Source organism: Mustela lutreola, chromosome 1 (assembly GCF_030435805.1).
Source record: "Mustela lutreola isolate mMusLut2 chromosome 1, mMusLut2.pri, whole genome shotgun sequence".
NCBI classification, from domain to species: Eukaryota; Metazoa; Chordata; class Mammalia; order Carnivora; family Mustelidae; genus Mustela; species Mustela lutreola.
The window spans coordinates 1,559,054-1,571,174 of NC_081290.1; the positions used below are offsets into that span (position 1 = coordinate 1,559,054).

General features: G+C 49.5%; 1 long non-coding RNA gene across 2 annotated transcripts; it reads right to left on the bottom strand.

The window, feature by feature from the left end:
• Positions 1–1,230: 1,230 nt before the first annotated feature.
• LOC131819137 (uncharacterized) lies at positions 1,231–10,643 on the bottom strand. 2 transcript variants are annotated; one of them, XR_009349082.1, is made up of 5 exons: positions 10,168–10,640; positions 8,280–8,348; positions 8,066–8,177; positions 4,961–6,256; positions 1,231–3,970 (listed from the first exon to the last, which is right to left on the bottom strand). It is a non-coding gene; the product is annotated as an uncharacterized LOC131819137 (long non-coding RNA). The 2 variants fall into 2 exon arrangements; XR_009349077.1 differs by having other exon boundaries at positions 1,231–6,256; positions 10,168–10,643.
• Positions 10,644–12,121: the final 1,478 nt, after the last annotated feature.

Below are 12,121 nucleotides of genomic sequence, written 5' to 3' on the forward strand. Positions count from 1 at the left end.
GTGCCTCACCCTTCACCCGTCTGACCCCACGTGTGTTTCCAAGCCAACAACGTATCGCAGAAAGCAACCAGCACGGGCCGGCACTGGCTCGTTAGAAGCGCTGTTCTACGGGTTTTTACGTAAATTAGCCGGTTCATCTTCACAGTTACAAGCCAAGACACTGTTCTTATGCCTTTTTTACAGATAAGGAAACTGAGTCACAGAGAGGAATTGGTACAGGAGGAAACGAAAAGGCCACCTGACACCAGGACGAGAGAATGTAGTCTCGCCGTCGTTGCAATAAGCTGTTGGTGACAGTAATGAAAGGCAGGAAAGTGGAGAAACAGCCTTTTTAAAGGGAAGACAAGTCTAGTCTTCAAGGAAGAAAGGTAAGGACTAGGCTGAAAGTCTGTGAAATTAGACCAGAATTTGCTCACAAAAGGGACTTGAAAGCTAAAGGACAGTGTCTGAATCTCGAAGAGAAAACCCGTCTGGTCACGCTCAAGCCGGCCCAGTAATTACAAACCTTGAAGAGGCATCGGGAAAAGGGAGCACAATGGGGGGGAGCCCAGCCCCCGGGTGAGGACGGGCCCAGGAGGCTGAAGAGCCGTGCTGTGGCCTGTGCGGTGGCCGCCGTCTGTCATGGGCCTCCAACCCCCGGGGCTTTGGCTCTCACACCCCGAAGCTCTCTCGTCCTCTGTGGGGTCCATGGAGAGACGTTAACCCGCGCCCCCTCCCCGGCTAGTGTGTCGTTACACATTCACATGGAAGCTGTTTTGTGTTTACGCGCGTGTGAGCTGAATCAGTCTAACCAACCACTGCAGGTCCGAGGTCATTCCCAGCAGGTGACTTTCTCCACCCCTGCCCCCACCTGGCCTCCTCCGCGGCTTCCGCTGTCATCTCCGAAGCAGGTACCCTAGCCTGGTTCTTACGGATGGAAAGGGTCCACATGCAAGGCCTCTGTCCGCCTTACCGTTCTCAACCCCGGTCACAGCAAGAGACTCTGTTGCCAAGAACTGGGCCAGTGAAAATACAAAGATGTTTTTCAGGCAAAACTATGCAAACAAACTGGTTTGAAGGGAGGGGCAGGGCAAGGACCTGGGGCAGAGGGAGAGAACTCCGAAATGAACGTGCGCTTGGCTCCCAAGGACAAATGTGGGGACTCCCGTGTTTTCAGTAACTGCCGGGTCCGAAAGCTGAAAGCCCGGCGTGAACACTCCAGACATTTTATTTATTTATTTATTTATGTAAAGATTTTATTTATTTGACAGAGATCACAAGCAGGCAGAGAGGCAGGCAGAGAGAGAGGAGGAAGCATGTTCCCCGCTGAGCAGAGAGCCTGATGTGGGGCTCGATCCCAGGACCCTGAGATCATGACCCAAACCGAATGCAGAGCCTCAACCCTCTGAGCCATGCAGGTGCCCCAACACTCCAAACCCTTATTAAGTTGAAGTCCTCAAAATACAAGTTTGGGTTCAAGTTTCTCTTCTCCGTTTCGTAAGATGCTGGTCGCTGCTTATTTGAAGTCTTCCCAGTAACAAAGAAGAAGTTATCCCTCCTTGCGATATCCTGTGCTCTGGTGGCGACTTGGGGACCCGGCTGCTGGTACGCCGCCCCTCCCCCTGTTTCTCTGGATCTCAAATCTTACGAGGAGTTCTGTGAGGAGTTACTGTCCTACACCATCCGCGGAGGGTGTGAGACGGCGGCAGACGGTAAACTCCTGAGAGGAGCGATGGCAGAGGTGCCTCTCCCACGGGACGTCACAGCGGAGCGAGGCAGGCAGAGGTTGTGCGTGTGCTTCTGTGAGTTCATGGGCATGTGCAAGTGCATGTGTGTTTGCACACACACGTGTATCCGCGCCTGCGTGCGATCGGACGTGCACACTGGTCTGCCCGCAGCGTGGACTTGTTGGCTCGTCAGGTCAACGTGCAGCGTTCGCTGATGACAGCTCGGTGTTTGGGCTTACTTCTTTGTTTTCGTGACATCAGGTTCGGTGTGGGCGTGCGCACGGCGTGGAGTCTGACCTCGGCTCTCAGCCTGGCCCGGGCAGACCTAAAACGCCGGGATGTGTGGGGAAGTGGCATCCGTTGGTCTGGGTGTGGCTTGTGCATCAGAACCTGTGGAAGCTCTCCAGATGGTTCTCGTTTGCAGACAAGACTGAGCACCCCACGTGGGGAGTAACTTCCTAATGAGAAGCTTCAGAGCATCCGCTGGGCTACAAGGCTGGAGACGTGTGATGGTGACGCCGTTCGTCGTAAGAAGGAGAAGATACTAGTAAATATCTAAATGCAGGTCTTTCTGTTTACAAACCAGCAGGAGCAAAAGCTACGAGTCAGTCGGGGAGGCCACAGGAACCTCCCCCATCTCTTCTAAATTTCATTCTTGTCGCTAATGCATTGACATCACGGGGTGTTATGGTCCCGCGCTCCGAAACACTGAGAGATCTCAGGAAGCCCGGAGTGCAAAGGGGCGGCTTTGTTAGCAACGTGCCCACTTCTCCCTGCAGTGCAAGTAACGGGATAATCTCTACAGACAGAACCGCTGCTTCCAGGGCACATCGGGACAGACACCGAAGCCAGGTTTTCTAGGTCCATCACCCCCAATTTCCAGGTGAACAGACTGTGAAGCCAGAAAATGATGCCCCTGGGGGCTGGAGAAGTGAATGTCAGTCAGATTTGGGTTGTCTTTCTGCGTCTTGGACACTCAGGGAACTTTCAAGGCATGACTAGATTTTAGTCAAGGAATGCCGCTCCTCACAATTTTATGGAGCACGGTCAGCGATAACTCGCCACCTCTGCTGAGCACGGCTCTGGCCCAGGCGTTCCGCTAGGGGCTCAGTACGGATTATGCATCTCATTTCATTCACGGGCTTACAGGAAGGAGATGCTGTTTTCCTCCTTTTATGGGAGAAGAAATTGAGACTTAATGTGCCTTATGACATGGTCATTATCTTGCGTCTGGTAAATGACAGCGAGGATTTAGATCTAGATCCGTGACTTCAAAACCCACCGTTTTATCAGAGTTACTGCCCTTGGTTTATAGACTTCCAGGATGAAACAATTCAGTGCTTGTCTCTCAGTGCCTTGGTTTATCCCTTCCTAGAATCTGAATCCTAGTAATTGTAGGGATGAGTAAGTTTGTTGTTGTTGATCGATATAAAAACGAGTCTTTCTCTAAGAGTTTGCCAGTGCATATGGGAACTTCAAACAACAGCGGACTTTACCGCTGGGCATTGAGACGTTTCTCTATGTGATCTGATGGATCACAAGAAGGAAGCAACAATAAAAATGAAATGAATAGTTAATGAACATGCTTGTGTGCCGGCTTACGCCATTGGTACTGGTATTTTGTCAACATCGAAACTGCATTTTATAGTTCACGCTGTTCCTCTTCTGTTTTCGCTGATGGTTGTGATAACATCTTGCTCAATCTGCCAGAAATACTTGAAAGTCTTCCCAAAGCTATCATTAACAAGTAAGACAAAACAGAGCCGGCCCAGGGTTTCCCTCTGCACCAATATGTGGATTTATTGAGCGAAGATACGAGGCACGAGGAGACCTGAGCTTCCCAACGTGGACTGCGTGACCGCAGAGAGGCAAACTGTGCGGACAAAAGGGTAGCCGGTGAAGGCTCTGTTAGTCGATCTAATGTGGGTATCGCAGGGGTCCCCACCTGCCTGCCCGTGCTGACGTCTGTCCTGCGCATTAACGTGTTGTCCGGCCTCCGCGGAATCCTCTCATTCTGGTGCAGGCTGAGTGAATGGCTCGGACGGACCCCCGAGCTGGCTGCTGTCTTCTGAGGGCCGGGCAGGATGGCTCTTCTCGGACAGGGTGTTCATCCGGCCATTATAGAATGTTCGGGGACTCGTGCCTGGGAGTCGCCCTTGAATCCACCGTGTTGGAGGATGAAGGGCGTCTGTGCGAATTGACGGAGCCTCCGGCACATCTAAAATCTGTTTCGACCTTCTCAGAGTCTTCCGAGGTCAGAAAGCCTAGAATAAATAAATCTTAAAGATCAGTTTATTTCCTTTGGGAGTTTTTATTCCTCTGATGCCAAGACGAACATTTTTTTTTTCCCTCCTCAAATAAAGCAGGTAGCAGCATGTCTTTTTAGGCTGCCGGGCTCCTCTAACTCCTGGGCTCAAGGTTAGAACAGGGCTGTAAAGGCCATGGAAAGAGGTGAGGTTCCTGCTCCTTCGTTGGCTGTCCTTGAACTGTAGGAAGGAAGCGTGTGGAGGGATGCTGGAGATGTCTTTTGATGGGGAGACCAGCTTTTGTTTCCTTCTGATTATACTATAGATCATAATGTATATAATGATATGTGGATAATTACATAGATTATGCTATAATATAAATTATCACTAACCTGAATTTTGGAAATAATGCAAAGATTTTGTAAAACCTAGAGAGAGGCTACAGGGGTCAGAAGGACCTTGTAGTGTGCACAAGGGCTTGCCCTGCAGGCCCATGGTGGGAATGCAGTTGCCCCACCGTTTGCTTGAACTAGGTGTGGACTTAGGCCTGCGTCGGCCAACCCCGTGGAGGGCGGCAGAAACTCTAAAGCCAGAGTGTGCTTTGCAGTGTTCAGCTTCCTGCTAGCTGGGTCGGGGTTACTCCAGCAATCCTGGTCCCTGATCAAACCTTCTTATGGACCCATTTTGGATATGTAGAGAGAACACGAAATAATCTTTTGTTATTTTTAACTACTGAATTGTGGGGTTATTTGGATGGGTAACATAGTCCAGTTGACAAGGAAATGATCATGTTAAAGCCCGGATTGAGGGGTAGTAGAGACAGGACCAAGGAATTCGCTCGAGCAGAAAAGTCTCAGGAACTTCTGGTTTGTTTGTTTCAACCTTAGGAACTGCTGACCAGAAAATGTGGGAAAGGACTGAACAGATATTAAAATGCCCAGGCCAAGCCCTACAAAGCCTCCTGTTTAAAAAAATAATGGAGTAAGATATATATAACATAAAACTTACCATTCGAGTCATTTTTCATGTGTACAGATCAGTGACATGAAGCCCATTCCCACTGCTGTGCAGCACAGCCACCCTCCGCCTCTAGGATCTTTTACGGCTCCAAACGGACACTTCGTACGCATAACACGACAGCCCCGTGTGCCCTGCTTACCTCCCCGGCGACCACCATTTTCCTTCGTGTCTGTGGGTTTGACTATTCTAGATACTTCATCTAAGCAGAATCCTATTGTATGATTTTTGTATCTAGATTATTTAAAGGATGTTTGGATATAAAGATTGCATTCTCATTGTCGCTAGCCGTCCGTATTATCTTCCTAGCTGTATCGGAGACGATCTCGGCTCGCAGAGGAGAGGCATGGTAGGAATCTGCCGTAATCACGGACTCCAGCCGTGGTTGCGGCCGCTGCCTGCTTTCCGGGCCAGAGGTCAGTAACCTTTCCAGACCCAAACGCCAGAGTTCCAGGCCCTGTGCTTTCCTTGGGTCAGGGGTCAGTGATGGTTTCCAACCCTGAATGGCAAGTTTTGCCTCCTGCTGATATGGGGAAGGCAGAATGCCACATCCTACAAATTGAGGTAGAGTGACAGCTCTGATTTCGTTCACTTACGAAGATGGAGCCCAGCGACAGCAGGTCCATACAGCTTTCAGAAGGGGCCGTTGACAATGGTGACGGGTCCCAAAGCTCTAGAAAACCCTCCGATGGACCAACAGAGAAAGGGCAGGAGGCTTCTTTATCATTTTTTCACTTCGAGAAGAAGTTAAGTTGTCAGACGTTGTCAGCCTAAGTCTTCATGCTTTTTCGTAAATGTTCTCTCCCCTCCCCGAATTACGCTTGTTAGAAGTGCCTGGATAGTGCAGGGGGAGCCGCGGAGGGGTGAGGGCTGGCAGTGGAAGTGGGTCGGGAGCTGTAGCTGGAGGAGGTGAACTCCGTGGCGCTGACATGGTCCTCGAGCTCCCATCCAGGGAGGTGGTCCAGCCTTGGAGGGGCCAGGAGTGCGCTGGGGGCCATCTCTGAAGTCCCGCTTCTGCTCCATTAGACGTGCGGGTACACGGCGCAGTGGCAAGATCTCTGTGTTCTGGTCATCCCGAGGTTTGGAAATGAACACGATCAGAGGTTTATTAATTATTTTAAAGGGCCACAGGCGATGTCACTGAGTGCCGTAGCGATAATGAAACTGTACTCTAGTTTTATGCACTTGCGCAGTAGGTACCATGTCTGTGCCAGGAGTTCAGCTGGCTGCGGAGCGTTCCACAGACGCATGGACACACAGGCTCTCCTCCTTCGCGGAGCTCCCGGTCTAGGGACAGACCATTATTAATCAATATGTCAGTCAATAAATATTTCTTGAACATGCATTATGTTCTAGACCCTGGAGAGACTCCAGGAAGTGAAGCAGACACAAATCATACGAACAGATTGTCAAATTGTCCCTCTAAGAGGGGCTAGGAAAGAGAGGGGTTCAATACTGTGGGAGCCTGTAAGTAGCCGGGGAGAGCTGGTTTGGAGATCCGGGGGACGGGGGATCCACCGGTCAGAGGGGACAAATGAGCTTTTCCGGCAGATGCGCTGGCACTGCAAGGGTCCTGTGGGGGCTTGGTGGGCATGAGAACAATGGAGGCCATTTGTGGGTAGACTGGGGAGAAGGGTCTGGGGGACTAGTTAAGCTGGCGGGGCGGGAGTGGGAGCCAGTCCAGAAAGTCATCCTTATAAAAGTAAGAGGACAATGACTTGTCATTTTCCTCATTAGAATCTGCTCCCTTTCTGATGGAGGCATCATACTCCATCGTGTATATGGACCACATCTTCCTTATCCATTCGTCCGTTGAAGGGCATCTTGGTTCTTTCCACAATTTGGCGACCGTGGCCATTGCTGCTATAAACATTGGGGTACAGATGGCCCTTCTTTTCATGACATCTGTATCTTTGGGGTAAATACCCAGGAGTGCAATGGCAGGGTCATAGGGAAGCTCTGTTTTTAATTTCTTGAGGAATCTCCACACTATTCTCCAAAGAGGCTGCACCAACTTGCATTCCCACCAACGGTGTAAGAGGGTTCCCCTTTCTCCACATCCCCTCCAACACATGTTGTTTCCTGTTTTGTTAATTTTGGCCATTCTAACTGGTGTAAGGTGGTATCTCAAGAAAGGATGAATACCCAACTTTTGTAGCAACATGGACGGGACTGGAAGAGATGATGCTGAGTGAAACAAGTCAAGCAGAGAGAGTCAATTATCATATGGTTTCACTTATTTGTGGAGCATAACAAATAGCATGGAGGACAAGGGGAGATGGAGAGGAGAAGGGAGTTGGGGGAGATTGGAAGGGGAGGTGAACCATGAAAAACAATCTGAGGGGTTTGAAGTGGCGGGGGGGTGGGAGGTTGGGGTACCAGGTGGTGGGTATTATAGAGGGCACAGACTGCATGGAGCACTGGGTGTGGTGAAAAAATAATGAATACTGTTTTTCTGAAAATAAATAAATTGAAAAAAAAAAAAGAATCTGCTCCCTTTTCTGTCCTCCTCATGGTGCCATGGCTAAGGGCATAGTTTCTGGAGCCCGATTGCCAGGGCTGGACCTCCACTTTCCCACTTACAAGCTTGGTAAGCACAGCACGTATAACGTCTCTGTGCCTCAGTTTCCTCGTCTGTAAAGTGGTAAATATGATATTACTTATCTCGTCAATTTGTTAGGAAGATTAAATGAGCTTATATATATGAAGTGCTTAGAACAATACCAGGCATGAATTAAAAGTACCACATGAATAAGACGATTATGGCCCCGTATGAGGGAGAATGTGCATAATCACCAGCTGCTCCCCAGACAGTGTGTGAGCCAGAAACCCAGCCTGAATTATATTCAAAACACATACCTGTGTGCGTGATGCACAGAGAAAACCTAAACCAAACCGCAGGTCTCTTCACTGTCCATTTACAGTACGGACAAATGCATTTCTCAAGGAAATCGTCTTGGAAAAGTGCTCTTTTCAAGGCTGAGAGAATTAAAAGGCCTTCTCTTTTGCCCAGTGTATACTTCAGATTTTTGGAAGAATGTGTATTCCTGATACCGATTCAGGCGACACTGGGAGCTCACTACGGGCTGGACTGACCTCAGATGCTTTCATCATTCTGCCGTTGATGCAACGGAGCCATCTCGGGTGGCAGAGTCGGGAGCAACTTCAGGCATCAGCACGTCATTTGTTCTGGTGTAACTGGCGGTTTCTGCATGAAGCGATCACATTAGACAGTAAGAGCTGCCAGTTTAAGGATTTAATAGACAAGTAATTAATTTAACTGAGACGCTTCGGTGAAAACCATAAATACCATCTGTGGCTTCTCCTTTGACACGTTTTTGCCAAAGTTTCCTCCTTCCTTCCTTCCTCTCTACGATTTCTGAAAAATAAAAGTAATAAGCAGGCTTTGTACCTCTCGATTTAGTAACATTGTGAATCCTTAGGCCCTTGGTGTGGGCGCTGCTGTCCTATTAAACACACTTTTATGGAAAGCTCACTGTGTACAAGGCCTTGGGATGGATGTTTTCATACGATGCCTCATGGAATCGGATAATCCTGGGCAAGTCTTGGGCTCCTTGGCCCTGGATCCCACCTCACCCATCCCGTGCTCTGGTCCGTGTTGCAGAGACGGACTCCAGCGGCTAGCTTCTCCTGTCCACACGTTTGGGCATGGGGGCACTGGTAGAGATGTTGAGTGCGGGCAGAGAGGGCGCCAGGGTCTTCCTTCCGTCTCTCTGCCTAGGACTGTGCCTCCTCTTCGGCTCCAGCTCCCAAGGGACTGCCAGGCCACGGTTCTAGCGTCTACCTGGTGGTTCTGTCCCTAGGTTCCCATAACATATTCCCCTCCTGTGGTCTCCCCAGCCAGGAGGTGGTAGAGCTTCCTGTTCCTACTCATCGTTGGATTACCCCACTGTTTCCTACCTGGCTTCCGGATTCTACCACCGGTTTAATCAAATTAAATTTGCATTTAATTTAATTTGCATTAAATTCCCCCAATTAGAAATAGTTGAAATAATTTCTTCTTTCCTGGTTAGGCCCTAACTGATAGAGTTCAGTATAAATATACCTATTTTTCTTTTTCTTTTCTGTCTCTCTCTTTTAATATATGAAGAAAGTAAGGACCATATAGGCTACATATCACAATATTAAGCCCAACATTCTAAATCTACTAATTAGGTCAAGTCCTAGCCCTTCTCAGTTCATATGTACTTTTGGTATTATGGTGTCTTCATAGCTCTCTGAGAAAGGTAAACCCCTTTTTAAGGAGTGATTCCTCCTGGATCACAGTATCATGATGGGTTTTACCGGATCCTGTTTTAGTTCAAGTGGACTCGTGCAGTCCAGAGTTCAACTGATGACTTATGGCGGGAAGAATGTGAGAGTCAATATTATGCATGTGTCCAGAGACAGAATTATTAGGCCCTCGAGCAGCAAATCGGAAAGATGACCTTTTGTATGACTACAAAAGCTTGTCTCCTTCGGAAACCTTCACAGATCTACAGAGCCGCCCAGCTCGGGCCACTCTCTTCTGGGCCAGATGATGAATTCCCTTTGTTTCAGTTCAAACAGAAAATCAAGATCTTTATTCCTTATCTTCTTTTTTTAAAAGATTTTATTTGTTTATTTGACAGAGAGCACAAGCAGGGGAGCGGCAGGCAGAGAGAGAAGCAGACTCCCTGCTGAGCAGGGAGCCTGATGCGGGACTGGATCCCAGGACCCTGGGACCTTGGGATCGTGACCTGAGCCGAAGGCAGATGCTTAACCGACGGAGACACCCAGGCGCCCCCTTATTCCTCATCTTGATTTCAACTCAGAATCAGGATAGGGATATTCTTACATTATTGTTAAGTCCCACATTACATCAAAGACTTTGAACTTTACCATAATTTTAGACTTAATTTTTAGATTCTTCATAGGAGTAAATCATAGGCTATAAACGTTTGTGGTCTGGAAACACTGAAGGACTCTTAGGATAGCATAAATCAATAGGGCTCAACGGTATTTTTGTATTTCTAGAATATCCTTATAAGGTAAGAGTTTTGTCCAGGTCCAGGAAAGGGGTGAGGTAATGAACCCCCTCAGATTCACCTGGGGTCAGGAACAAGCCTTGCACAGGACGGGTCTCATACCGAGCGTACCCTCGGCTCCGGCCGGCTGGGCTCTACGCTGCCCCGAGGGCAGATCGCAGCTTTGCTCACCTCTGCGTCCTCGATTCTCCCGCGCTCTCACTGGCAGGACCCCTCCTCCATCCGCATGCTCTGCTTCCGTCCCTCAGAGCCCGTGTGCCGCCTTCTGTCCGAAGGGGCTTGTTTCCTTTCCTCCGCGATGGTCTGCCCGCGGCCCGTTACTCTGCGCTTGTTCGTTGGCTGCGTTCCATTACCCTTTCGCTTCCCCGGTTGTGTTAGTCTCGTCTTTCCAAGGAGACCACGAACTCCTTGAGGGAAGGACTGTTTCTCGCTCTTGACCATCTGCCGCCACCCCTGGGGAACGGATGCGTGTTGAACAGCTGACCTAGTGTGAACCCTGCCTGGTCTTCTAGCTCCTCGACATTTGACCTACTCAGTTAACTCGCTGCGTCCCTCTGTAGCCGTCGGGCTGTCACCACGCAGTACAAGCTCTGGGCACACAATGTTTCCTCTAGTCAGAAGAGTCCTGTGACATCAAGGCTCCAGACATGGTATGAGGAAGAGGAAGAAAGAAAAACACGTGTTTAGAAACCCAGCCTGTTCTTGGACTGGTGGAACTTGTTCTCTGGAAGTTGCCGATAAAAAACAGCTGCCCCGAACAATGACCAGTCCTTCTCCAGACTCTGGCATGTCTTAAAACGGCGATACGGTAGGGAACAGCACGGCCAAGAGATTCTTGGTGGCACGTTTGGGTAAAAAGGATTTTCTGCTTTAAGAACATGAGCTTCTACATCCATGTGGAGACCAACAGATCATGTCTCTGTAACTGTTATTTACTCAATCAAGAATCATCTACATGCTGGTTTTGTTTGTTTGTTTGTTTACTACAAATGTAGATCTAGGTAATCTAAATTGCACTAAAAATGAGAAAACTGAGATCCAGAGTTCACTAACTTAAACATCAATAAATCACCTCCTCCGAGAGGCCTTCCCTGACCTTCAGGACAGGTTAAGCACTGTTAGATCTCCCGTAGCAACCCGTGGCAATCTCCATCACGGCCCCCTACTTACTATTTTATGTAGTGAGTAGAGAGTCCTGTAATAATCCGTTTTCTCCATCTGTCTCCTCTGTTAGATTGTAGCCTCCTTGAGGACGAATTTCAGCTTCTAAGTGTTCTCTATATTACACTTACGCTGCTGTTCTCACACACAGACCAAGGTCATAGACCTTGGGATTTTCCCCCACAGAAGGCCCTTCAGTTGTTGAGAATAATAACTAGCTTTACCGTATAGTGAGGGTTACTCGGTGGATCCTCCTTGTCTAGTGAGGAGAGTACTTAGGACAATTTCTTTCTTATGAGACACCCACCGCACTGCATTTTAGTGGCCAGAAAGGCTCTGTTTCCACAAGTTAACATCGAAAGGGGATAGCTTAGAGCCGTCCTCGCTCCCTGGTGGGAGGGTTCCCGCGGACACTGGAGAACATTCACGGTTAATTTTCTAGAACCATGGCTAATGGGACAAATCATTCAGCCATGGAGGCTCCTCCAGCTCAAAGAGCATAAAGAGATGCAAAGAGGGAAGCAGGTCATGGGCTCTGGCCCGGGCTCCTGAGGGGCCCCACAGCAGGGGGAAAGCAGGCAGATGTGACTTACCGGGTCAGCTGGGGTGGTGTCGGACTCGGCTGTCACAGCTGGACTGACATCCGCAGCAGGGGCTCGACATCAGCGCAAAGGCGGCACCAGCCGGCCGGGGGTGTGTGGCAGGGACACGCAGGGGTTGAGGCCCCAGAGAAGAAAGCCTTCTGGAAGGGAGGACGCCGGATAGCAGCCACGAGCCATCTTTTGCCCTCCGAAGTCTGACTCGGCACAGCCGACTTGGAGTTCGTCACAGGAGGAGCCGTGACATGGCCTAGACGGGAAGTCAGAGGCTGGGCTGGGGCCGCGTGCGGGGCTGGGGCCTCTCCATGGACCCCAGAGAAAGGGGACGAGGGCTGATTTTGAAGAAGCTGGGAAATCAGGCTGGG